This window comes from Colius striatus, chromosome 4, assembly GCF_028858725.1.
Source record: "Colius striatus isolate bColStr4 chromosome 4, bColStr4.1.hap1, whole genome shotgun sequence".
In the NCBI taxonomy this organism is placed as follows: Eukaryota; Metazoa; Chordata; class Aves; order Coliiformes; family Coliidae; genus Colius; species Colius striatus.
This window is the reverse complement of record NC_084762.1, coordinates 14,162,945-14,189,825: the sequence shown is the minus strand read 5'-3', so window position 1 is coordinate 14,189,825 and position 26,881 is coordinate 14,162,945. Positions and strand designations below refer to the sequence as shown.

The following is a 26,881-nucleotide window of genomic DNA, read 5'->3' as shown; positions in this document are numbered from 1 at the left end:
ACTAAACAAAGATAGTATAGATGTTGTATTTTACCAGAGTTGAAGGACTCCTTGTAGAACTTATTATGTGAATTTAACCCAAATATATTTAATAAATGAAATTATCTGAACAGATTTTTTATTATGCAGACAACCTATAGAACTTCTTGAACCATTTATGACTGTGCATATGCATATTTGTGCATACGTATGTCCTACTGGCATAGTTAGAAAAGTTGCAGGTCTTTTTTTAATTTATGCACAGGGCACTAAAATTTTGGGAGTAATATGTATAATACAGGACCAAAAAAACCCCCTATACTTTTACTGTTTGCAGCTCTTGAAATATAGATGGACTTGTGAAAGTTATTTAATAATGTTTGTTGTGGTAAGTGTCTACATGTGTGTTTTAAGGAAAAGAAAGAAAAGCATTTCTGTTAGTGGATACAGAAATTGTAAGGGACCAGCTGGATCAGCTATGAATGTTCATAAGTCCATGAGGCCTGGTGGGATTCATCCACAAGTACTGAAGGAACTAGCCAATGTTTTGACAGGACTCCTCTTGATCAGAGGTCTTAGGAATCTGGGGAAGTCTCTGCTGACTGGAAGCTACACCAAGTAAAACAGAGGGGACTACAGACCTGTTAGTCTAACCTCAGTTCCTGAAAAATGTATGGAACAAGGTAATAGGTTCCCAATGGGAAAGTCCCGTTTAATGAATTTGGTGACTTTCTACAACAGGGTCACCCATCCAGGGGATGAAGGGGAAGCAGTTGATGTAGTTTTTCTGGATTGTAGTAAGGCTTTGGATATTGTTCCTCACGGTATCTTTCCAGAGAAGCTGCCCAACCATGGAATGAGGGGGCTCAGTGTGCATCGGGTGAAGATCTGGCTGAAGGACAAAGCTCAAAGGGTTGTAATGAACGGAACTGCATCTGGCTGGTGACTGGTCACAAGTGGTGTTCCTCAGGTTCAGTTCTAGGGCCACTTCTGTCCAATGTATTTATCAGTTATCTTAATGCAGCAACTGAATGCATCATTAGCCAGTTTGGCTGATGATGCCAAACTGAGAGGTGCTGTTGTCTCTCTGGAGGGACAGGAGAAGGATTCTTGGAGAAGGATCTAGATAGATTGGAGCATTGGGCTATTGTTAATGGAATGAAATTTAAACAGTCAAACTGGTGGATTCTGCACTTAAGACAGCGGAAAATTGTGCATAAGTAGAAACTGTGAGAGGAGTGGCTGGAGAGCATCCCTGCAGAAAGGATCTAGGGGTGCTGGTTGTCAGCAACTCAGTAGCAGTCAGCAGTGTCCTGGCAGCCAAGAGGGCAAACGCCATCCCGAAGTGCATTAAACACAGTATAACTGCCAGTCAGAAGAGATGACTATCCCACTGTATTCAGCATTGGTAAAGTCTCACATTGAATACCATGTGCGGTTCTGAGTCCTGCAATGTGAGAAGGATGTGAAGATCCTTGAATGTTTATGCGGAGCAGCTAAAGACTGGGCTTGTGTTGTTTGGAAAAATGGAGGCTGAGGAGTGACCTAATTATTCCCTACAGCCTCCTAAGGAAGGGAAATGGAGAGAGAGGTGCTGATCTCTTCTCCTTGTGGTCCAGTGATAAAATGTGTGGAACTAGTTCAAAGCAGCACCAGGGAAGGTTCAGACTGGACATTGGGAAGCATTTCTTTATTAAGATGGTCAAACACCGGAAAAGACTTCCTAGAAATGTGGTCAATGCCCTAAGTGTGTCAGTGTTTAGGAGGGATTTGGACAATGCCCTTAACAATGTCCTCTGACTTCTGGTCAGCCCTGAACTGGTCAGGCAGTTGGAGCAGGTGATCATTATAATTCCCTTCCAACTGAAATAATCTCATCTTCTCTAAGTTAACATGTGGGTGTGAAAACCAGCTCTATGTTTGGTTAATACCTAACATAGTAGGGTCTTCGTGTGTGGCTGGCAACCCTAAGCATGAATTTAGGTAAATAAAACATGGTTCTGTGCTTTCACCTCTATGAAGATAGAGGAAGCTTGAGTCTGAACTCTCTCGGTTTCAAAGTAGCATTTTATAACCTTCACAAATTTCTTTCAGTCTTTTGCATGTTTTTATAGAGTAATGTACATAATGAATCATTCCAGTTGCTCCCTTACAGTGATGTTATGAGGGTTCATCCCTCTATATACATATATATATATAATATCTATGTTGTATACAGAAGCATGTAAGTGCTATGTGTCACAGGACGTTCACGTGCCTTGATGAAGACTGGAAGAGGTGAAAGTTAAATCCTGTATTCCGGTTCTGAGAAACAACTGTATGGCCATTAAAAGCATTTTAACTTTAGTGAGACAGTGTAAGGTACTAGTACTAAGCCTCAGCATTGCCGGCAGCAGTTAACCACGGAAACCACATTGCCCCGGCCAGCAAGGCCTCTGCCTGCTAGAGGCGCTGTTGCCTTGCCCTGCGCGTCCCGCTGCCTCAGGATGAACCGCCTCTGCGCATGCGCCCACAGCCGGGGGTCACGAGGCTGCGGCCCTCACGGACTTATAGGGACTTTCCAAGACCCTTCTGGACACTCGAGAACTTTCCAGGAGCCTCCAGGGATGGTACTGAACACGAGCCAGCAAGAGGAGTGGATACAAGAGGGGGACGAGCGGAGGCCCTCTCCTCCTTTTTTCCTTCCCCGCACGAGACCGGACGGAGCGGCGGAGGTCTCAGACTAGCGGCTGCCGGGAGCGCTCCGCGTGGATTCGCGGCCGTGAGTGTTGTGCTTTTTCTATTTTTTTTTCTTCTCTATTTGTTTTGATTGTGGATTGTTGTGGGTAAAATAAATTAGTTTAGCGTTTGACTCCGTTTTGAGTCTTAGTTCTGTTCCCGGGAACAGAGCGAAACCTGATGAGGATCAGCTGTTGGATTGGACATCACTCAGGAGTTAAGCCCAGCCGCACCCAGCCACCCAGAGCTGTCTGAGGTCGGTTGGAAAGCAAGGGGGTTTAACTTCTGCCAAATTAAACCCAGCAGGGGATCGTGACAGACAGTGCATAAGTTTCAAACTACTAAATTTCAAAGTATTTTAATTCTGGTATCTAAAAAATAACTACAAGTGAATCCCAGTAAAAACTCAAGAAATAATCTTTATTTTAGTATTAGATTTTATAACATTAAAAGTAAAATTGGCTGCCTGAAAATAACACAGGATACTGTTGTATGTTTTATTTCTGTGAGCAATGGCCTTCCAATATTGAGTAGTGTATTCTATGTATGATTTAGTAGGTTAATTAATTTAGTGGGATGTATTTGAAAAAGTTCCATGACAGGCAATGGAGAGAGAGTAAATAGCTAAATATTAAAATCTCAGAAAGCAAAAAAATCTCTTCCAAGACTAATACCTGCATTCCAGAATGTTCTTTCCATCCACCTGCTTCTATTCTCCATTTGCCAGTATAATTGTCCTCCTCATCGGTTTTTGAGATTTATAAAACGGTTACTCTTTGCTGGTCGAGTATTTAGCAGTATGTTGCAGCACAGAATAGTTTGACTTTAACAAAAATGGATTTTTGTTTCTTCTGTCTTCAAAAATGTGGAATATCACTGAAACTTGCACACTGGAAATGATGTTGTAAGTAGCATAAGCACCAAAGCTTTTAGTTAGTGGAATGTAAAACAGATGATGAAACAGAAGAGAGAAACATACTTCATTGTGTGATCCCATTAGCTCTCACCTAGACAAGACATGTAAGAAACACTCTTACTTTGCTTGAAGGTGCTTTATATATTACGAAGTCTGTTCTTTTTCCTTTTTCTATTAAAAAAAACCCTTTCAAATCTGACATTAAATACTTGGACTGTAACAGAAAAGCAATAATGTGGAAGATCTGAAGATAGTTTTCCCATCTGTTTTTGTTTCCATAACTAGAAATGAAATGACAAAAATCATTTTCATCTGTGTTTCAAACATGGATATTGTGCATAGGAGTTAAGAGAACCTTTATGTTGGTTCTAAATCCCTGATCAATTGTAGATGTCAATCAGATTTAAGGAATTGAAAAGGGGAAAAATCTACTAGGCAGTTTAAATACTGTTTATTTGAATTTATATTGACTTAATTCAGTTAGTGCTTAAGTATTGGTGTGTAAGAATGGATCAATTATGTAAAATTATATTTCTTTTCTCTTTTAGTCATGTGTAGTTTTATTCATAAAAGTATTTTAGACTCAGTGAAGACGTGGATAGGACCAAGAGCAGGAGACAAAAACTTGACTAATTCCCTTAGATGTTAAAGTAAGTAGCAATCAAGAGGGTTTCTAGCCACTAGAATAAAGTACAAATCAAGTGATGGATGTGTTGATGTGTTAAAACTAATTGCCTTTCCTATAGTTAAATTTTAGCTAGATATACGTTATGAAGCATAGTCACTGGGCGAAATATGGACTATTTGATAGCTTAGAAGTCTTTATATACCACCTGTTTTTGGAAAGGAGCAAAATATATCATGTAAGCAAGTAAGATGACAAGAACTGCCTGGAAATATTGTCCCATATCAGGAAAAAAGTATACGAGTAGAGAAAAGGTATATTCTAATGAAACTCATTCATGATGACTTACCGTCAATGGAAAAAACAACTCCACAAAACACACAAAAACCAACGAACTAAACAAAACCAAAGAAAGAACAAAAAATCCAAACAAACAAAAAAGGAGAAATGGTAAGGAAAAACGACCAAGTCAACATCTGTATCAAAGCAGAGACTATTAAGCTTTATGTAAAATATATTCAATGTGAAGTACAACCCTGCATAAAGCGTTACCCATTCAAAGAAGATTAGAAAGCCCTTCCAGATAAAGACAGTTAAAACTGCTTTGACTATCCTCATCCACAGCACGTGAGTATTAAGCCCCTTCATGAAACCATAGCTGTTCAGCCACAGCTGTTCAGAATTTTCTGTGTATTTACAGCCTGATGGATTCTCAGTCAAACATTATTTCAGTTTTTGAAAAGATAAAACCAAAAATCAGATACATGAGTGACAATAAAAAATATTCAGTCTTGAGGTTTGATTGATGAAAGTTTTATGTAGTGCCCAATTTGTTCTTGCAGCTACAGGTACTAAAATGATAGGTAGTAGAGTAGAAAGGGATGTAATAAAGATACATCATTAACAGTTTGATGGGCGGTTACTTTTTTCTTATTAGACCACACAGTTTCAAGGGATAGAACCAGGTTGATATTGTCACCTTGATATTGTAAGTAGGGTATCCCCAGGTGGCTGAATTATTCTTGCAAAGTTGATAAAAGCTTGGTATTTGCTTTGGATGTTGTTTTGGTTCAGCAGACATAGTTTTCTGAGTTATCAAGGGCAGTTTATGATTTATTCTTTTTTTAGAAATGGTGACCAAAGAGCTTTCTGTTTCCTTGCAGTTTTCACTGATAATGAAGACATTTGCAGTGCAAGTCATTTGCATAATAGCAATAACAATAAAGACTAGCAAAGTAATAAAAATATAATGGCCTAATAAAATGGAGTAAATAGTAGTAAAGTTGTCTATTCAAAGTTAATAACAGTAGCAACACAATAAATAATGTATGATAATGATTACAATCTCAGGGCATCTAGACAGTGCTAGTAACAATAATCGTGCTCGCAGTTGTAAAGACATCTTTTGCTAATGTAAAAGTTCTTACCACGTTACTGTATTTGGTAAACAGTTTTGCCATAGATTTACTTAGCAGTCTAAATACCACATGTACTTGTAGAATGAAGATAAGCTGTACAAGGAAAATTGTATAAGAAGTATCTTTCAATTGTCACAGATACATCAATAGGAAAATCTAACCCCATAAGCTACCCAGCAAATTCCTAGTGAATCCCTCTGTCTTCTTTTACAAGGAAGAAGGTCTGAGATTTGAAGAGTTTTCTGCATGAAATACAACTGAATTATAAAGAATGTGATCTGACACTGGTTAGGCAGATAAAAGGTTATGGTATCTTCGTCATACATGCAGTTTGAGAAATAAAAACTCTTAATACAGACAGCTAACAAGGAGCAGGTGGGAAGATGGCAATTATGCCTTCATGGTTGAGGGTTGACTTTCTTCTGGCAGCATGTGGATAGACCTACAGAAAAAAAAATACTGAATTCAAGGAACTGCCACAGCATTTGAGGAGAGGCAAAGAACAGGAAGAGGCATGAGAAAGGGTCTGCATTTTGGGAAAAAGCTTGAGCCTGTATTGCGTTTCTTCAGCGTGTGCCTGAACTGAAGCAAGTGCACATAGAGTTGGGCCTTATTCTTAGGGCAGATTCATGGCTCTGCATAGAGCACTGTGCAGCCACAAGTAACAATCTTCTAAACCTCGGTAAACTGCAGGAGCAGGAAAGATAGGACATATTCCTTAGCTACAATAACCAGTTACTTCTCTGTCTCTCAATTATTATATCATAGAGGGAAGAAGAGTTTGAAGAGGAAAACACAGCAAAATGGAAGTGCAGGGAGGAAAAGTGATAAATCATTGCTGGTATTTCCAATCTTTCCTTGCCATTTTGGTTTCTCACAAAACACATTTTACTTTTAGTGTGTGTATTTCACATTTTTTCTTGTTTTAACTAGAACTACAGTTTTACCTTTTCTTTAGTTTGCAAATCGTTAGGATGTCTACTTAGCAATTTGAGGTACTGTTCCTAAATTGCCTTGGTTTTCCTCAGTTTATTGACCTTTCCTGTTTGATAAAGGTGTTACTTTTATATACTCAAATTTAAAGAAAGAGTAAGATAAGGTATTTGGTTTAAGTACAATAGTGAATTAAGCACTTCACAGATCCTACTGAATTGATGCCCAATTAATCAAAAGTAGTTAGCATAAAGAGACACAATTAAAATTATTACCCATGTCAGCAGACAAATCAATATGGTATCTATATAATGTTAGTTCCTCTCAATCCGTAAAATTAATCAGGGGCAAAATGGCACTTACTTCACCCAAGAGATGCAGTAATTGTTGAAAGCAAGTAATTTTGAAATAGCTAGAGTGTGCAAGCAATTACTCTTCAAGACTATCATAGATGATACAGAGGTAAAATTACTTGGAGTAACTTTTTCTTTCAGCTGTCTTCATCTGAGGTGTGCTCTGTTTGTGGGTCAAATCCATTTTTCTCTATAGTCTCTTCTAACTTTGTAAATAGGCCACAGGAAAATGCTTTTCATACATTAGCTTTCAAGCAATTTTGAAAGCAAGATTTCTGTAATCTTCAGGTTTCTAGATACACATTTCCATTCAATGCAAGCAAAAAGGAGGTTGTAATCTCTATGTAGGAAAAGGTATTTTTCCATGTAACACAAATAACACTTGCTGCCAAGAAAACTTTAGGGAAGTAAGGGACATCTGGTATCTTTGGTTCCACCTTTGTGGTGTTTTGTATCATAATTACTTGCCCATATTGCTGAGTGCAGAGGAATTAAGAGGAAACAGAGCCCTGTCTCTTTTGCTTCTCTCTGTTTCACTAGGGATGCTGGACTAGATTAGGAATTAAAACTGTAATGCAACATAAAGTCACTTGCAACTTTTTCAAGGATTATATTTTGGCTAGAAACTATGAGTATAAAATAGAGTTTAGTATGAAAACTCATTTTGTGGTTAAAACAGGAAGCCTGAAGAACAGCCAGAATCTTTAATCAATATGACAAGATCTCATTCATGTAATATTCATGTAATTTATATAGTGCCATGTGAGTGGGGGACCAGAGATTTGCTGTTGTTATTCCTACCTACTGAGAGTTGGTACAGAGAGATGCCAGAAAGAAATTTGCATACGTGAGGTTCAGACTTTTCCTTAGACATAGGGCATCTGCATTTCTCTTTTTTGGGGCATTGTGCACTCTGCCTGTCCACGCTGACATCTGGAGTGCATATGTGGGAAAGACACCCCTTTTGGGCAGAAACAAATCAACTCACAGCAAACTTGGCCTGAGTGAGATATCTGTGGCAGTGGAGATCATGAAGAGGATTTGAGCAACATTACTAGAGGAAAACCTCAAGGGTAGCTAAGAAGGAATCCATGCAATTGGCTGCCCCAAAGGGGCTTCTGGAAAGAGCAAACGTAGCAGATCTCTTGTTCCTGAGAGTCACCAGGAGTCACAAGAGATGACCAGTGTATTTAGAGTTAAGATCCAGTCAGTGTAGAAGTTCCCAGCAGCAATGAGTTTCCTCTTCTGTTTTCTTTACAATTGTAGTGTGTCTGGCTGACTTACTTCCAATCATTACCTGGCCACAGGGAGCTTAGTCAACGGGTAGAACAAAATGAAACATTTCGTTTAATGAAATCTTTAAGGAGATCAGCCTTCATGCTCTTCATGAAGAGGTTCTTCCTTTATTGGCTTGAATGTAAATATGTGTTGTGTTAAACAGCTGTTAAACAACTAAATGTATGTGTAATACTGAGGTCTTACAAAAGATATATCTACTATTATCATCAGTGGTTGTGATATCATGACAGGAGAAGGCATTTACAAGCACCCAGGTAATTTAAGAATATATGCTCCATTGACTATCTATCCTTGCTCAGTCCTCATTTACATATTTTTGGAAATACTGTTATGTTACAGGCAAAAAATTGGATAGAAATAATTTAAAAGACCATCTAAAACTCTCAAAGTAATATAACATTCAAAAAAGCAGAAATGACTTTTTTAAAGTCTCTGATAAAGAGACTGAATAACTTCTGCTTTGCAGGAGTCAATGTAGTTACTTAAGGATACTAAGGAATTAACTTAGGAATTACCTTTCATTTACTGACAGAATGGATTAAAATGTCAAATCTTACACCAATGTTTTTACTGTAGGAAATGTTACTGTGTCAACTAGCCTATTTAATAATTTATCTTCCTTCCTTCTTACTGAAAAAAGTGATGCTTTCTGAGAGGATAAAGGGTGATAAAAAGGTTTCATTATACAGAGTGGTCTGTATGAAGGAAATCAGTAGCTCTGAGAAAATAAGCAGGTATTTCATTATTTATCTACACCTCGTTTCTGACAAGGCTAAATCATATGCTTTCATCTCTGTTGTTCACCCTTTCCTGAAGGTTAAGCATATGACCTTTAAATCTTTAGACTCTGTCAGAGAGGACCATTTAGATTAAACTATGAAGGAAGTTAACAAGTTTATATTTGCTTTATTTCGAACAGTACAAATTACTCAAAGAGGCTTGTGCAATTTCTGCCCTAATTTTTGAAATTTACAGAAATGTATTTATCCTAACAAATTAAATGACTAGGTTTTTTCCTTGAACTTTCCTCGCTACCTGTGGGTTGGAATGATACCACATTCATATAAAGAAATTGTTGATCTTTGCATTTGCACTGGGTGGGTTTTTTAACTAAGATTATTCTTTGGAACAAGTAGAAATCCACATCTTGGGCCTGAGAGCAAAAGTAACTATTAACTGGCCTCAGAGCAAAAGTAACTATTAACTGCATAGTTAGCATGCTGTGTAACAACAGCAGTGTCTCTCAATGGGAACATTCCAGAATGCTCTAGGCTACCTCACCCCTCCTGCATATTAAGTGTACACGCATGAGAACTTACTACAGAGAAAGCAGTGCTCTTTAAAATCATACCTTGCGTGTCTTCGTGGCAATTTTCTCTGCATAGTTCTGTATGCAGAGGTCAAATCTGACTTCCTTCTTTGCTATGTAGTCTCAGCAGGCTTGTGTCAGCTTCAAATCAAATGACCAAGCTAATAAAGGGTTTGGAACATGTCTCATGAGGAATGGGGCTGTTTAGCCTAGAGACCTAGAGACTCAGGGGAGACCTTATCCCTCTCTACAACTACTTAAAAGGAAGTTGTAGCAAGGTGGGAGTCGGTCTGTTCTCCCTAATGACAAGCAGTAGAACAGGAGGAAACGGTCTCAAGTTACATCAGGGAAGGTTCAGGCTGGATATGAGGAGGAATTTCTTTACTGAAAGGGTTGTCAGGCATTGGAAGGGGCTGCCCAAGGAGGTGCTGGAGTCACCATCTCTGGAGGTGTTTAAGAGACAGTTGGATATTGCACTTAGGGAAATAATGGTCTCAGGGTTGATAGGGACAAAAGCTAGACTCGATGACCTTAAAGGTTTCTTCCAGCTGAAATGATTCTGTGATTCTATGGTTCTATGACTGATATTGAAGGCAGTTACCTTGATGGAAGAAAATAAATGTAATCTGAATCTAGACTAGAAATATCGTTAATGAGAATGAAATTGCTGCCTCAAATATACTTATCATGTAAATATTGCCTTCACTTGTGAATTGTGATGACTTAAGGTCTTGAAGAAGAGGGTATTGAGGAATGGGCACCCAGCATGCAAGAGAAAGAAGATAAAGCAGGTCCTGAATGAATGAAAAGTAAGCATATTATTCTCCGGAAGTTTCAAATATCCCTGCAGACTTCTGTTTCTTAATCTCAATTTTCTTGAAGTCATGTAATATATCGGTTGTGTAAGCATCATTTGGAAACAAATTACTGCATGAGAACAAACCCCAGACACCAATCTGCCCAGGATTTGTGCTATGGAGTATGTTGATGTATTTGTACATGCATACATACATATATATAATGATCTACAGATGCCTAGTCTAGCTTTTGTTTTGGTTGGATTTTAGCATTTCCTTGCGTATCAGTTTGAATGAAGTGAAGAGAGATTCTGAGAGGAGGCAAGCATCACAAATTCTCACTGACTTTCAATGGGAGCTATCCGTCTTACTCTTGTCAATGACTAAAAATCTTTATGCAGTGTATACAGCTGTCTAAACTATTCAGTGTGTTCTTCATATTGGGTACTTGGAGTATTGTAATTCTAAGACATGTTGCAGTAATACAACAAGAAAGGTAGAGGTTTTGTGGTTGTTCTTTTAAAGCTATCAAAAGATTTGTAAGCCTGATGCTGATTTAGAGTAGGTGCAAGTTCCCATAGGTACAAGGTCACTAGGTACTGCAGACTTTTTCCCACAGATAGTACTGTGAATGATTCTTCATTACCTTGTCTCACACTTCACAGAGGCTCCTAAAGGCTTCTGGCTGTTCCATACACCTCGATCTAAAATATCTTCTAGAATGAAAAATACCGCCCTTGCTCTCTGAGTTGTGAACATGCTGTGTGATGACAGAGAAAAAAACACCACGTTTTGATCTTTTGAAGGGAAGATTAATTCTTCCCTTCAATCAAGTTTGACCCCAACAATAAAAACAATGGGATTTCAATCCCCTGCTGAAGTCATCAGACACTGCCTTAAAACCAAAGTGTTTCCATAAAACCAAAGTGACTGAGAAGTATTGAAATTTACTAACCTGAAATGTGTTTGTTTTAGACCATGTGATGTGGCAGATCAATGACTAATGTTTTTGTAAAGGTAACTATTTGAACTGTATCGAGTCATAAAAAAAAGTAGTGACAGATTCAAAATTACATCAGATGTTTAAGAGGTTTGTTCTTTTTGTTCACTGTTATATTGTAAAATGTCAGTGTTTTGCTTCTTCAGTTGGCACTGTAATAGTCTCACTGGCACTTCTTATCAGTGCAAAAACTGACTATTTAGGCAATGACAGAAGAGTTCTCAGAGTTTGTACTAGTTTTAACAATAGCTTAAACAGTTTTATTTCCACTAGGTGGAGCATTGTTATCACAGCAGAATTTTTTAAAGGAAAAAGAAGCTTTTGAAGTCAAGAAAGCGGGGGGAAAAAAAAAAGATTGAGATGGAGAATTTGGATCCAGATCTGGACAAGTTTTTGTGAAGTGTCTGAGGGCTAAAGTATGCGAACTTCTGCATTCCAGCCTTCTTATCTTGTGAATTCTGTCTCTAGTCCATCATTCTCCTTTCTGGCTGTGATTGAAAAAGTTAATATTTTAAGGTAAAAGACATAGGGTTCTGAGGCTTTTCAGCATTTGTAAGAAAAAAAATCATCGAGATGGCTGCGATGGTGCAGATTTTTGTGTCTAAAGGATGGATTGGCAAGAATTGAAATTATCATGTTTTAGGAGACTATATTCAATGACTTGTTTTGTGAAAAAATTAATTATATGCCATTTCAGTCCTAACAGACTCCAAAGGGAGTAAAATTCAAAGCTACAAATTCACTGCTAAGTGGTGCTTTTTTCCACATGGAGTAGGGTGCAACTGAAACTGAGGAAAGGGTAAGAATAGCTTATGGAAGAGCAGCTTGTCTGAGGCTTCTCAGTCCGATCTATGGGAATGTAGAGACTTAACAGATAGCTTTTAGCTACACTTAGAAGCACCTAAGGCAATTGCAACAAATGCATGACAAGACACTGATGCTATATTCAATTATTATGTAGGGATACTCATCACTGTTGACACGTGTCCTCTTGTGTTTTCAACATTACTCTTAAATAAAATCAGGTGAACATGAGTGGTGGATCAGCTGTTTCTGCTGTCTCAGTGACAGAGCTGCACATGCCCAAGAAAGCCTTTCATAGGCTGGTACATTGTTGCTTTTTCTTAATTGGTTGCTGTCTTCTTGTTAGCCAAGTAAGCAAGAGTTAAAGCACTTTGCAGATACGTGTAACCATTTAAGTACATTGAACCTAATACTTTGTACCACATAAAGGAACAAATGGGTCTGCAGTGCTGTGGTTGAGTCACTATAGAATTTCCAAAGGGATGAACCTGGCCACACCGGGACTTTCCGTTTCCACTAATTTCAATCAGAAATGGCACCTGCAACAGAAGAGCGGTCAAGAGCAGCTGCTCTGTGTTGTGTTGTTAAATAAGCCATTCTGCGTGAAGCAGCTGGGATCAGGTAGGCTGTCACAGGTGAAGCAGACTGTGTCTGCTCAGTAAAGTAGACAACAAGTTTCTGTTGATACAACACATATATGTGCATGTATCCACACTGCAATAAGGAAATCTGTGTGCAAATATATGCAAATTACCTTGAAGCTACTTAGTTCAGATATTGATGGCAGCATGGACCTCAGCCTTGCCTAGTTGTCCATGAATGAGTGCACTGTGTTAGTGAGATATATCTGAAGGATTGAGCTGAGAGAGCACTGAAGGCTTTCCTCCTTTGACCTTGTGGTTTTTTTACTCTATCTGAAGACATGATATACTGCAATATCCATTAGAGACTACTTTGTCATATATTAGATGTTTGATGTAGAGTTCAGTGTTAAAATTTAGTATCCTTTTGTAACTGGATGTATATGGATCTTCTTAAGGTAAAAGAATAGCAATTAAATGGTGAAGTGAACATTGACAGACTGAGGTGCTATAATTTGTAAACTCAAGTAATAGAATTTATTAGCTACATTTCTCCTGCGCATTCTTCTTTCAGAGGAAAAGAAAAAACATGTTTAACAACTTGAGTACTGCTCTAAATGTAACTTTGAACAGGCGACTTACATCTGCATTATGACTCTATTCAGAACACAGGTCCAGTCTGAGGCATGACTAAGTAGATTGTCAGTACTTTAAATGTAACTTCTATAAAAATAAATACGTTTGGTCATCAAACAGCTGACAAAATGATAGCAGACATTCTTTTCTTGGGCTCCATGCAGTTTTCTGGGATATTAATTTCTACACTTTTCCCTGACAGCCTAACATAATGGAGGTCCACTGAAAGAGAGAGAAAAATTTCCAAATGTTTTTTTTCAGCTATGGCTTTCTAACTCAGCTAAATTGTCCCAGATTGCAGGAAAATATGTATTATATATGGTGTAAGTGATAGCTGAAAAAAAAGAACTAGGTATATATTGAATTGAAAATTAATGTTTTTGCCAGACTAAAGAAGCCCAACATGAAGAGGCTTTTCAGTAGCTATCCACAAAATAAACAGGATGAGAATATACAGCAATTCACCAGCTTGTTTGGTCCTTCTGGCTTTCAAATCAATCATATTATTACATCAATAATATAATTTTTCTTTGTGTGAGACCTAATGAACAACACATAGTAGGTTAAAGAAACATCTCAATTTCTATAGTAATTTGGGTTGTTGTTTGGGTAATGGTTTATTCATTAGCTAATGATAATTGTGAGCCATTTTGCTTAATGACTTGGAATAAAATTAAATCAATAAGATGTTTATGGACATTGTTTAAAAGAGTAAAGTACCTTCCACCTATGGAAATTTAACTGACAAGTTAAAAGTTAAATGTGAAAGACTAAAAGAAAATACACTGCTATTTATTTTTGTGTGTGCCATTTCTGAATGTATCTTAGAACATGTGAAGTCTGCATGATCTGTTTGTAGGGCAAAGGGGAAAAAAACCTATGTTAATTTATATCATAAATATACCATACAAAAAGCTGCATCAGTATATAGTCTAAAGGGGTTAAGTCAAACCTGGTTTTCACACAGAATGACTAATTACAAATTCTCTATGAGGCTGAAAGAGTATATGGAGCTTCTAAAAGGAGTTAGGTATTATAGTTTAGGGAAACTATAACAATCAGTCTTGGGTTTACAGTATAGAACCCTGTAGGCTGGTGTAGGTGCTACTGAGTGTTGTCTATGGAATGAGAGTACTGTCAGTAAGGTCTGTGTTTTTTGGGTTTTTTTTTTACTGTCCTGGGCTTTAAAGGTGTCTGTCCTGGGTTTGTATTGGATAGGGTTAACCTTTATAAGAAGGTAAGAAGGGGCACAGCCAGGGCAGCTGACTCAGGCTGTCCAAGGGATATTCCATACCATACTGACATCATACACAGTCATGGTGGAGGAGCTGCAGGGAGGGGCACATCAGAACATTCCAGGTGCTGAGTAACTGCATCATACTTCAGTCACTTTGTACATCCTTTCATTTATTGTTGTAACTGTTTTCTGTTAACTTGTGGTGTTCTATGAAACTGTTCTTATCTTAACCCATGAGGTTTTTCTCCAATGCTTCTCCCCATCTCACCGGGAGGGGGGTAGAAGTGAGCAAGTGACCTCATTGTTCCCAGCTGGGCAAAACTATGACATGCCCTACTTCATCTCAGCTCCATTCTGAAGGAAAAAGTCACTTTTATGTCCAGCTTCTTTCAAAGAGATTTGAACTATAAGAGGGAAGTACGTTGCTCTAGTAGATCCTCTCGTGAGTATGATGAGAACATCAATATTTCAGGATACCCCAGAATCTGGGGACTGAGTCATCATGGCAGTTTTCCTTTTCTCTTCACCCATCTTTTACACAGATTTATCTGTAGCTTGAATTTCTCTTTCTAGAAAGTTATTTAACCAAAGCTGCCTTCATTTTTTAAATTCTGGGCTTTTAATGTCAGAATTTTCGTTCTCAAGTCCTTCACATTTGTTTTCCCTTTTACCTCAGTCTTGTCCTGAAAACAGTCAGGACTGTTTTCAACTTTAAATAGACAATTGCTTCAAGGAGTAGGGAGCAACTTAATTACCCCTGTGCCACTGGTCAGGGGTCCCATTTCTCTGATATTTAAAGGAAATGGCTGACAAGGAGGCAGAAATTGTTCTACCTGGTGCTTTTGAAGGCTAGATGGTCAAAGAAGAGTCTTTCCATCTTCATGCCTAAAATGTGGGGAGCATATTGTGTGGCTTTTCTTTACCTTTGCTTCTGAGGAAAAGAAAAGCTTTTATTGCTCTCCTCTTGATGTGTGCTAAAGCACAAAGTGTCTCATTCTGCAGCATACAGGTGGCACCAACATATTTTTACTTTTTTTTCCCCATGGAGTAACACAAAACTTCAGGAGTATCACTCCCCCTTCCTGTGGTTTGTAAGTCAGTAGAGGGCAGCAGTACATATGACCACTAACCAGTTATTACACTGTAATGTACATTTTATCGATGTCTTAAAATGGATGGCTTGCTATATTTATGATAACATTTATTTCAGGACATAGAGTTCATCATGCTGGAACAAACCATTTAGTTCATCTTGTCCAGTAAGCGGTTGACAGTGGCAGTGAATAACTGATGTCTCAGAGCAAGCATAAAACAAGATGCACTCAGCCAATTGTGCAGTGCCAAACCTCTGCAGGCGATTAGCTAACATCCTCAAGCATGAAATCTGATTACCTTCTTATCATCTTAGCTTGCATAGGCATGGATTCTTAGCAATGCTATTAGTTATCCACTCTTCTTTAGAAGGTAACTGTAGTGTTTGCCTCAATGAGTTCCTGTGGCAATGTTTTTCATAAACATGTTATGGAAACTTTTGGATTGGTCTTGCTAACTAGATTTCATCAGCAGAAACATATGTTTACAACAAAAATATAATAGCTGATACTCGACTAGATGCTTAAATACATTTTTTAGACTGAAAATTTAGTCAAACCGCAAATAAAAGCCATAATATGATGAGTTTTCCTTAATAATGATCCTAAAAATAACAGAATGTGGGGGCTTCTTTTATAAAAGAGAAAAAGCTTTGTTCCATGGCACCAAAACTCATGTTATAAAATGAACCGTGAGACTCTTATGTTACCACATAGAACTGAAAGCCAGGGATTTAAGGTAGTGATGAAACAGGGTGAGACTTGTAAAATTCTGCAAGTTGATAACAGTAGGCTTATGATAGCTACATGAAAGGGAGGCCATCCTAAGCTACAGTGCCCTTGCCAAACTTAAATATATTTAGTAGTCCTAAGCAGGCTCGATTGATTAGCCACTGACAGTCCTTCCAAAGCAAATATGACAAAAACCGAACTAGACTGGCAATCTAAACAGCTATAGTCTCATGACTTCAATTCCTTCCCTCCTCCCCTTTGCTAGCAAGCTGGGAGAAAAGATATGCCTTGAAGAACAGCTTATAAGAAACTAAGACTTGTGTGTAGTTAAACTTCTTATATTACTGTTGATGAAATTTGCATATTAGGATTTTAAAGACAGGATTGTCTGCTCTTTGTCAAAGTATGACTATGAATCGCCACCCCCCACTCCAAATCACACATGGTCTGCCATGAGTTTGGAATCTCACGTGGTTAATATGGTGGGTTGACCCTGGCTGGATTCGAGGTGCCCCCCAGAGCCACTCTATCACTTCCTCTCTTCAAATGGACAGTGGAGAGAAAATATAATGAAAGACTCATTAAACATGAATCCTTCCCATGGGCCCCAGTTGTTCACAAACTGTTCCAGCACGGATCTTCCCATGGGGTCACAAGTCCTGCCAGCAAATCTTGGGCTCTTCTCTCCACAGGTCCTGCCAGGAGCCTGCTCCAGTGCAGGCTTCCCACAGAGTTTCAGCTTCCTTCAGGCATCCCTCTGCTTTGGTGTGAGGTCTTCCCTGTGCTACAGGTGGATCTGTGCTCCCCCATGGCCTCCATGGGTGCAGAGGCAGGGCTTCACCATAGGCTGCACCATGGGCTGCAGGGAAATCTCTGCTCTGGGCCTTCTTCACTGACCTTGGTGCCTTCTGAGGTGTTGCTTCCACATATTGTCACTCCTCAAATTGTCTCCAAATGCTGCTGCACAGCCACTTTTCTCCCCTTCTTAAATACGTTATCCCAGAGGTGCTACCACTATTGCTGGTTGGCTTGGCCTCAGCCAGTGGTGGATCTATCTTGGAGCCATCTGACATTGGCTCTATTGGACGTTGGAGAAGGTTGTGACATCTCACAGAAGCCACACCTGTATCCTTCCTAGTACCAAAACCTTCCCATTCAAAACTAATAGAGTTAACTACTCTTTCATGGGTTTCCATATGCTATATCTTTTTTAAATGCCAGTGAAATACCACTTTACTGTAGACTTTACTATACTGTATAAATCAAGCATCATTTTCTACTGTAAAGAAGCAAGAAAGTGTCAGCTGCCAGATTGCATAGAATGTCATAAAAGGTCCATGCAGGAAAAGCAACGGTGAGTAAACATGTGGTTATAAAAACATGGCTTTTTATTCTTTCAGTTTTCCATAGATTAACTGCTAAGTTCAGAAAACAAGCATGAGAATGAAATGGGAAGGTCTATTTGAATGGTGCAGGGAGAGAGAGCATCAGCATGTTGAAATGAAATCTTCCCCTCTTTGTACCTGTACTTCTCAGCAAAAAGAGAAGCCAACAAAACCAGTGTTTGCAGTATCCCAGAAATAATGGAGATGCTCTGAGATGACAAGCTGAGGCACATTAAACAAAAGAGGGAAATGAACAGTACACATCTCTATTTTCCCTCCTATATATCACTGCTTTCAGCAGCACAAATATCAGAAAAGCAGACACAATCTTCTTGCCTATTAAAGTTGTTACTACTCTCAATACTAGATGTGTTTCACATTAAACCATTGTGGATTAAACACAGAAGCAGTCTTGGGTGCTGGAGACTCCTACTCTTTCACCTGTGTTTGCTAGACTCTGGGATGCAGTCATAGTCTTCATTTCTCACCTTGGCACAGTGAATATACTGTTACATTCTGCATATTCAGTTATTTAGACCAGATAATAGGGGTTTTTTTTGTAGTTCTGAGAGCACGTATTACTGGGAAAACATAGTTTTCTAATGTCTACAGGGTAACACCTCATTCTTTTCTGTCTTCATTTGCTATGTGTATGTTGTCTCATTTGGTCCTTTTGCAGACTGACAGGTAGTATTACATCTGTTGCTACAGTAAAATTCCATACCAGCACAAACTCTTGGTTTCTATAGAGTTTTATCAGCTACATACAGAAAACTTTTTGCTTTGGTCTCTGCCACTTTACCTTTTATCAGAAAGTTAATTTCTATAGTCTTTCCCCGGAATGGTTTTGATTCTTGGCAGGAGGAGGAGGATGTTTTTGGGTTTGTGTGAGAGACTTTGTTGTGAAGGGGTTTTTTTGGGGATGGGCAGGGGGTTAGCCTTTCTATTAACGTAGAAATCAGAGCTCCAGATACCAGTAGGAACTTTGCATTAAATTTCATATCAGATGCTGCTAGCTGGAATGGTACTTCAGGACCTTGGATTTTCACATAGGTCATATTTCCACTAGTTGAGTCACTGCTGGTTATTCTGGACACAATAATGGGAAAAATGACCAGACTTCTGATATTTCCAGCAGTAGGCACATTTCTCTTTGTCATTTGCTCCTCTGCTTCAGACCATGCTAAATCACAACCAGAGTGCTGTCTGTTTTGCCTTCACTGGAAACCTGCCTCTCAGACTTTGGTTGCTGTAGAGTTACTTACTGCCTTTCATTCTGGAGAGATCTGACTTCTTTGGCCATTTCTTCCTGTGGCATTTGATTCTCGTGTTGACGTCTTTGCTTTCAGCACTGTTACCTGGAGCCCTGTGTTCCAGTTCCTTGGTACAGCTCCTTCCCAGCTCATGCATCCTTTCCATCTCTCTTATTAGTGTAATGGCTTTATTAGGCAGCACTCAGCTGCTCTAGGCTATAGAACAGCTGTTACAAGGAGACCCTGTTTGAAAGAGATGTGCATTCCTCAGGAAATGAGGACATGCATTTCTAAACAAGGATTTATATAGAAACAGAAGTTTGTTTAAAAAATACTGGTTGGGGCTTTTTCGTTTTTTTTCTTTCAATGGTGAGTCTTCAGATGGAACAAACAGAGACAGGAAGGACATAATACAGTACAGAAAAATAACTGGGAACAAAGGGAGTGATTTGAGAAGAAAATTGAAAGCTTAGTTTTTTCAGTTCTGTGGCTTGGGTAATTGTCTTCAAGAATGTAAATGCATTTGATTTCTTGTGAGGGAAAGGGATTTCTTTTTAATAAAATTTACACCATGGGGTTTTTTTTTGTAAATAATGACTCTTCAATACCTTTATTTATGCCTTGCATACCAGATAATCTCATCTTTCCATTATATTTCATACTTGCACTGAATGGTTTTCATTTGCTAGCTTGCTACTGTAAATGGAATTCATTAATCTGAGGCGAAAGTAATTATAACAAAGAACATAAAATATCAGATTATTAAGATGATATCTTTCTCTGTCGAGATGGGTTACTTCAGTCCATTCATCATCTCATAGAAACACTAAGTTATTTTAGAAGGAATGTGTCCTGAATCTAAATCTGAGGACATACATAAGAATACATCTTGTACTTAAGAATAGTATCTGCAGCGTGCCCAATGTATTAGAGGCTGATAGTTAAATGTCCAGATATTTTACTTCTGCTTCGAAATGTGACTCTCACATTGAACTAAACTTGACAAAATGGAATTTCTGTCCAGAGTGCCAGAATGAGGCATGAATGATGTAAGGGTATTCAATAGGTTGTGGTAGCAACTGTTTTCATTGTGAGACAGGATCAGTATTTCAACCTCTACCTTGCAGTGAATGGAAGATGATCTCTGTGGTCCTGGAATGTCCAGGGACTGCTTGATTTCTTTGAATTGCCTCAAAACAGTGGGCAGTGGATCCCACGGTACTTTCCCTTCCTTTCCTGAGTATCTTTTCGGCCTTCCTGCTCTTTTCACAGCCAGAGCAGGGAGACAGAGTTCAACAATACAGTAAGCCAGCTTTGTTTCCTGAGAACTTTTAAACTCTCTGTGCCAAGAGGGAGATGGATGGCTTTACTGGGTCATAGCTCATGGGGACACTGCCATGACCACCTGGGCAGAAAGAGCAGCATATGCTGTGGGTCCCCGTTTACTGTGTTAGAGCCAAGCATGTACATGTGTTTGTCCACCATCGTGCAAGATGGCAACCGTTCCTTTTGCTGCCTCTCTTCATGCAAAATCCACAGCTGAAAAAAAGTCACACACAACATGAGCTTCTGATACCTTTTTCCTCTGATTATTTGGATCCTAAATAAACTGCATGTATAAGCATTGTACAAAACTCTTTGTTTCCCTGTACTCAACAGGATGTCAGCACTCACGTGGAGTTTCTGAACTGCATTGGTGAGCATCATGCTTCTTTCATGTAAAATTGGATTGAAATTGCAAAACCTCTGAGAACATTTTTCATTGTAACTTTCGGTAAACCACAGAAGTTTTTGATGTTCTGTGAGTTTTCGAAGTAAAAGGAAAGAAAAGTCGCAGAAACATGCTGCTATTTACTACAGTTCTATGAAAGTGTAGTTCAGTATTTTTACATATCGATACATATTCAAGCACACTTTAAAATTCAGATGTATGCCCTTGAAATGTGCGCCCTTGAAATAGTTTCCAAATCTGGCAATGCCAGGAGAGTGTCTTCAGAAATGCTCGATTGATAATACTTTGCTGAAAGATCTTTCTCCTTTTTCTAGAAGTGAGGTCTGTTTTTTACAACTGAAGTGGCTGTAGGAAATGGTGTTCTGCCTTGCCACTTGGCTGGGACAAAGCTAATATTATAATCCACTTTGAATTAAATTATTTTGAAGAAACAGATGTATTTATATGAAGCAGACTGAGAAAGTCATGATATGAAGATGAAAGTATTTCACTTATAAGAACATACTGAAAGCAATATACAGTGCAATGCTGGCAGAGAATCTACTGTTTATCAAAGGATTTGCTAGATCAGAAAGGAAGGTGTGATACTATAGGAAGTAATGTTATCCTTCCAGCTAACAGGAGTTTTGACTATACAAAGGAAATCTCATCATTTTCTTCAGAAATCATGACACTATAAAACCTTGTACAAATCTAAAGGGATATTTACTTTACTTTTTAGTTTATAAGATGAACAAAATACTTGGTTTTGATACAGTAGCTGAAACTCTATATTTGCATGACATATCAAGGAAAACAGCAGGTAACATCACTATCATGAAAGTAGCAAGAATAAACTGTGTGAGGTAGATGAAATCAACCAAAACCAAGGTGTTTTGTTCTTTTTCATGACAGTTCATGTACTATTACTAATTCTCAGTGATACGCTACAGAATTAAGGAATTACTTCACTGCAAAAACCCCAAAGCACCAAAAATTTTATCAGGTGAATACTATACTTATACTTTTAGAAGGGATTCAGTTTGTGGACTCTCTTAATTTTAATTGTTTCTGTATTGAATGCAGTTACTGTGAAGTCTTTTTATCTCTAGGCAATGGTCTGTTAACTTCCATTTTCTGCCCCTGATTGTCAAGAATAGATAGAAAAATATCAACAGCTTCCAGTGATAGTTCAGCCAGGCGAAAACCTGAGCATAGTCCCTTGGGAAGTCCTGAAATTCTGACACTTGTGTCAGCCCAAATCAACTATTCAAAGCTTTTTTATGGGACCAACTGTTCTGAGAGTTCAAAAACTTTATGGTCTTGAAATGACAGACTTCCTTGTTTCCATTGAGTTTGGCTTTCAACTGAATATCCCTGTGTGCCACATCACTGCATAAAGGCAAACTTCATACTTCCCTCCTCTGTTTTTTGTGCTGTATAGCATGACTTTACCAGGCATTTATTAATGTCATAACCTGTCCAGGAAAGCCAGGGACCATAGAAAACCCAAACAGCAGTGTGTGCATAGCACCATGGCATCACACAGTGCATCAGAAATAATGGTCTGTAAATGTGCTGTCCACCAGCCACATCCTTGCCAAAGCAAAGGCCATGATTCTTCTAACTGTTCTTATGTTCCAGCTTGTACATATTACCCCTTGTCCTGTAATTGGACATCATTGAGAACAGCCTGGGTCCATCCTGCTGACACTTGCAACATTTAAAACATGTTTGTAAATATTAATCATCCATTTCATTAATGATTATTTGGGAAATTATTTTTAATTATTTTTTTGGTTTTTTTTAAGCTAAACAGTCTAAAAAACTTAAATTTCCCATTTGAAGTTTTTCTTTTTTGGGTGATAATTTGCTACATGACTCATCCATTTGCAAGGCCCCAGGAGTCAGATAGCCTCACTGCCTTAGTGTACAACCATTTCTGCTTCCACAGAACAGAAAGAAAGTCTTTTGAGCGCTTTATGTAGTGAATTGTACTTAAACGTGGATATTCAGGGCAAAACCCTTCACAGCAGGCAGGGCTGAGGGACAGAGGGGGGGGGAACCGCCCTGCCAGCCATGAGGGAGAGCAGGAGGAGGGCAGGAGGGGCTCCAGGCACCCTGGCAGAGAGGCCTCTGCGGCTGTGTGGCAGACCCTGCTGGGGAGGGGTTTCCCTGCAGCCCCAGGAAAAGGCCCAGGCTGGGGCGGGAGACGCCTGAGGAGGAAGGAGGGGCAGAGACGAGCTGTTAGGGTCTGATTGCAAGCCTTTATTCCTCATCTTTCTGAACTACCCAGGGGGGTGGGTATATCTGGCAGTCAGTCAAGGTTAACGCATCACATCATGGCACCAATGATTTTTAAAAGCACTCGAGGACGCTTCCTAATCTTGGATGTGAAGGTGTTTTTAGGCCTTGTCCACATCCTACCTCGCACTTTCAGACAGCCAGATTTCCACTCAAAAGAAGTGAATATCCACATAGGAGCTGTAATGCAGTTTAAAGGGCTGCTGTTCTGAACGACTAGGTGTCTTGACCCTTTGGGCAAACGTATTGAAAGGTAAGTCCAGATACCATTGCTGAACACTCTGATTTCTATCTGACAAAACATTTTAACACACTCCTCCTTCTAGAATAGTTCTAGAATACTTGACTTCAAGTCTAAAGACAATAAAAACTGATGCCAGTGGATAATACCACAATCATAAGTAGTATTGTGATGTAGAGTTTCATTTTGACACAAAAATATTAATATATTAAATGTTTCACAGTAGATAAATCTGCCACACATTTAACAAGACAAAGTAAATAATGAGATCAAAGCTACAATCAGCTCTCTTAATTCTTCTGCAAATATTCAAGGCCATTATTTTTAAGCATCATTTATAATTATCACCACAGCATTGACAAATAATTATTGTTCTCAAAGAAACAAGGAGCATTTGCAATGAATTGCTGACAAACATTTAAATTGTGAATCTCTGAAGATCTGATTCATATTAATATGGAAATTAAATTTTAAAAGTGTAATGCTGGACTTTTCAGTCTGTTATCCTGCATCCTAAACACTTACAGTTTGACACAGATCAAATGCTTCATCAGTATTCCAGAGGAGATGATTGCTTTTATTTTACTTCAGAAAGTAATGGCCTATTTGCTTAATATATGTATATTACAAGTATTACTGTTTCAGTAAAACACTAGAAATTGCATCTCTGCTAAAGCATCCCTGAAACCACTTTCTTGCACCTGGCATATTGTTCAGCATGCATACAGACCACACTGGGATTCCAGCAAAGGGATTACATATTGTCTATGACTAGCTGTGTGCCATTGGATTTTCTTCATCTAATTTCATGTTGGATACGGCTACTTTTAGGGTAGGGACTGCTCTGCAGTATGCTTCATATCCTCCCGGTCCTTTCCTTAGCCAGGATGGGATGCAGAGTAGCCACAGTGATGTAGAGTTTGTCTCCCTTCAGATCCGGTTCCCAGTAACCACGACGCCCTCCAGTTACAGCTCCCCCAGTTACAGATATTGGTAAGCTGGTAAAATTATGGTAACAATTTAAAAAATAGGAATATATTTATATAAATAACAGCTTTCACCAAAGTGATCAGTCACCTACATAAACTTAAGAAATAGTCTAAGCCTGCCTCCTTGTACTCAGTTCTTCACTGAAGATGATACCTTGTTTCAGCACTCCAGAAAGGCAAACAGGAAGGATCAAGTGTACATGGAACTTGTGTCAGATTCAGGGCATACCCTCAAAATGCATATTATGCCATGCAAGATCAGAGGTACAAACAAGTCATGCAGAGTTAGCAATGGGAATAGCCTGTATGGGTACAGCTGCACACTGAAATAGAGATCTGATGGACAGGAAGATATCTTTATGTGGAAACATTACATCTCTGTAGGGACCTTGGACCCTCTTTGGCTGAAATAGTTCTAGATGCAAACACATGCCTCAGGTGAGTGCCAGTTACTTCATGCACCATGATTATATACCAAGCCATGAATAATACTGTAGGGCTTTTTCCATTGGTATAGGGACAGATGATATCTTTTGGCAGCCTAAAAATATTCAAAGGCAAATTTTTCAAAGACATATCTTCTAGAAAACACTGAATTTTACTTGGAAATCAAAGCCCCTTTTTTTTTTTCCCAAAAAGAAGCAGTGTCATTTGCATTCACAGCTTTGTAAGGAAATATGTATTTCACAAGGAGATGCTTTTAAATGTTCCTCTTTGACTGAAGCTTTCAGTGCTCTGTAGATTCTTAAGAAGTATCTTCAAAGAAGTATCAAGCATAGTCATTCAGACAGGTAGATAATATACACATCTTCATGGCATGTGTCATTTTCTGTCTGAAGTCAATCATTCATTCAAAATACATAGTATATTATAATTCAGGAAATCCTGGTGGAGGAGTCATTATAATTAGCAATCCTGGGCTGCAGACTTGCCAAAAGAATAGCTTTGTGTTCATATAAGTCAAGACAAGATTTCTTTCCTTGGGAGTCATTACTTCTTCCTCTCTCTTTTTCTCATCTGATAAGCTGTTTAGAAATTTTTGGCTTCAGATGTGTCTAAAGTATGTCTATCCCTAATGGATGGCATCTGATAAGCTCTTTTCAGTGTCTTGCAGTAAAGGGCAGCTGCAGCAAGCCGCAGCTGCAATTTGTTTGATGTTGTTCATCAAGGTTTCATTACCAAGAAATAGCACATACCCAGGACGCTTCCATGTTATCTTAGAGTATTCTTGATAATAGGACATAACAATTTTTATACTGTTGGATGAGATCACATATAAAGAATTGTGATTTGACTGAGTAATAGGGCTTATATAAAAATATGCTAAGCTGGCTCTTCAATTTAAAGTTGGTCTTTAGAAGTTTCTTTAAATGGTTTGAGTTCACATATTGCCAACTGTGGCAATATTTTCTATAGAAAGATTTAAATAAGAAGTCAGGACTAAAAGGAAAGAGAAAGAAATAATCTTTCTAATGAGAAGCCTCTTCAACTTTTTTCTCCAGATCTTCAATTAATCATAGAAAATCATGGAATCATAAGTCTCCTACAACCTTCTCTTTATTCTTGTTTGACTGGCACATCCTTCCAGCTTGTTACATTTATCACTTAACCACATTACTAATACATAGTAAAGTCAGTCTCCAGAGTTGATTGTGTCAGTTTTGGCACATAGAAAATCTAGCAATGACATTTATGGTTTTAGCTGTTGCTACATTTCTAGGAATAAAAAGATGAGAAATTATTTCCTTATTTTCTCCAAAGTTGTCCAAGCCTACAAAGGTCTGCTTCAAACTGTATTCTCAAGTTTCTTTTTCCTGCAGAAGTGCTCACGATACCAAACTGGAAAAATGGGCAATCAGTGCTCTGCATACATAAATCTTAAAGTCCTCTCTTTCATTAATGTAAAAATCTTGTCTGGGCCTGTGTTCCAACATCATTGCCGCACTCAACATTTAAAATAGTAATTGTGATTGGTTTTCTGCTGACGTTTTTGTTACTGCATATATGCAAAATGACTTAAGTTCTCCTCTGCTTAGGAGGATTTCAGAAACTCAGTTTTCCAAGATCAGTCTTTTGTTAATCTGCAAGTCACAAGATTTTTTTTGCCATGTAAAGTATCTCTGTGTTTTTTAAAAATCTGTCATCAAATAATTTGATGGAGCTTGATTTGTTGGTGGAGATGCACAAATGATTTCACTGTTGCTGGAACTTTTGACTTGCAGCATTTTTTTTCCCTCAAAAATAATGCTTCTATTGGCTCTTTGTTGCGTATCTCAGCATCTTTTATTAATATCTCCCAGTGCATGCTGAGGTCTATATTCATTACTTGACCTACAGTATCATCTTCTCTTGCCAGTCACCAGGCATGTTCTGGAAGTTCTGCAAGTGTTTTTTTTCTAGCATTCAGGCTGCTGGTATAACAAAGGGCCTGGGGATGGTTTCTATAGGATTTACAGTCCATACTATCCCTTTACCCTGAAATATGTCATTTGTTTTTCAACATTTCACCCAGTATTGCTGATGCCTAGAATAAAACAGTATATCTTAACCGTCCCACCATTTGCTTTGAG

General features: G+C 38.5%; 1 long non-coding RNA gene across 2 annotated transcripts in view; it reads left to right on the top strand.

The window, feature by feature from the left end:
• The first annotated feature begins 2,546 nt into the window (after nucleotides 1–2,546).
• The window catches only part of LOC133625397 (uncharacterized), a 91,863-nt gene continuing 67,528 nt past the window's right edge, over nucleotides 2,547–26,881 (top strand). The window contains exon 1 of one of the 2 annotated variants that reach the window (XR_009818707.1): nucleotides 2,547–2,740. This is a non-coding gene — a long non-coding RNA (uncharacterized LOC133625397). The remainder of the gene's footprint in view (nucleotides 2,741–26,881) is intronic. The other variant, XR_009818708.1, reaches the window with a different exon arrangement.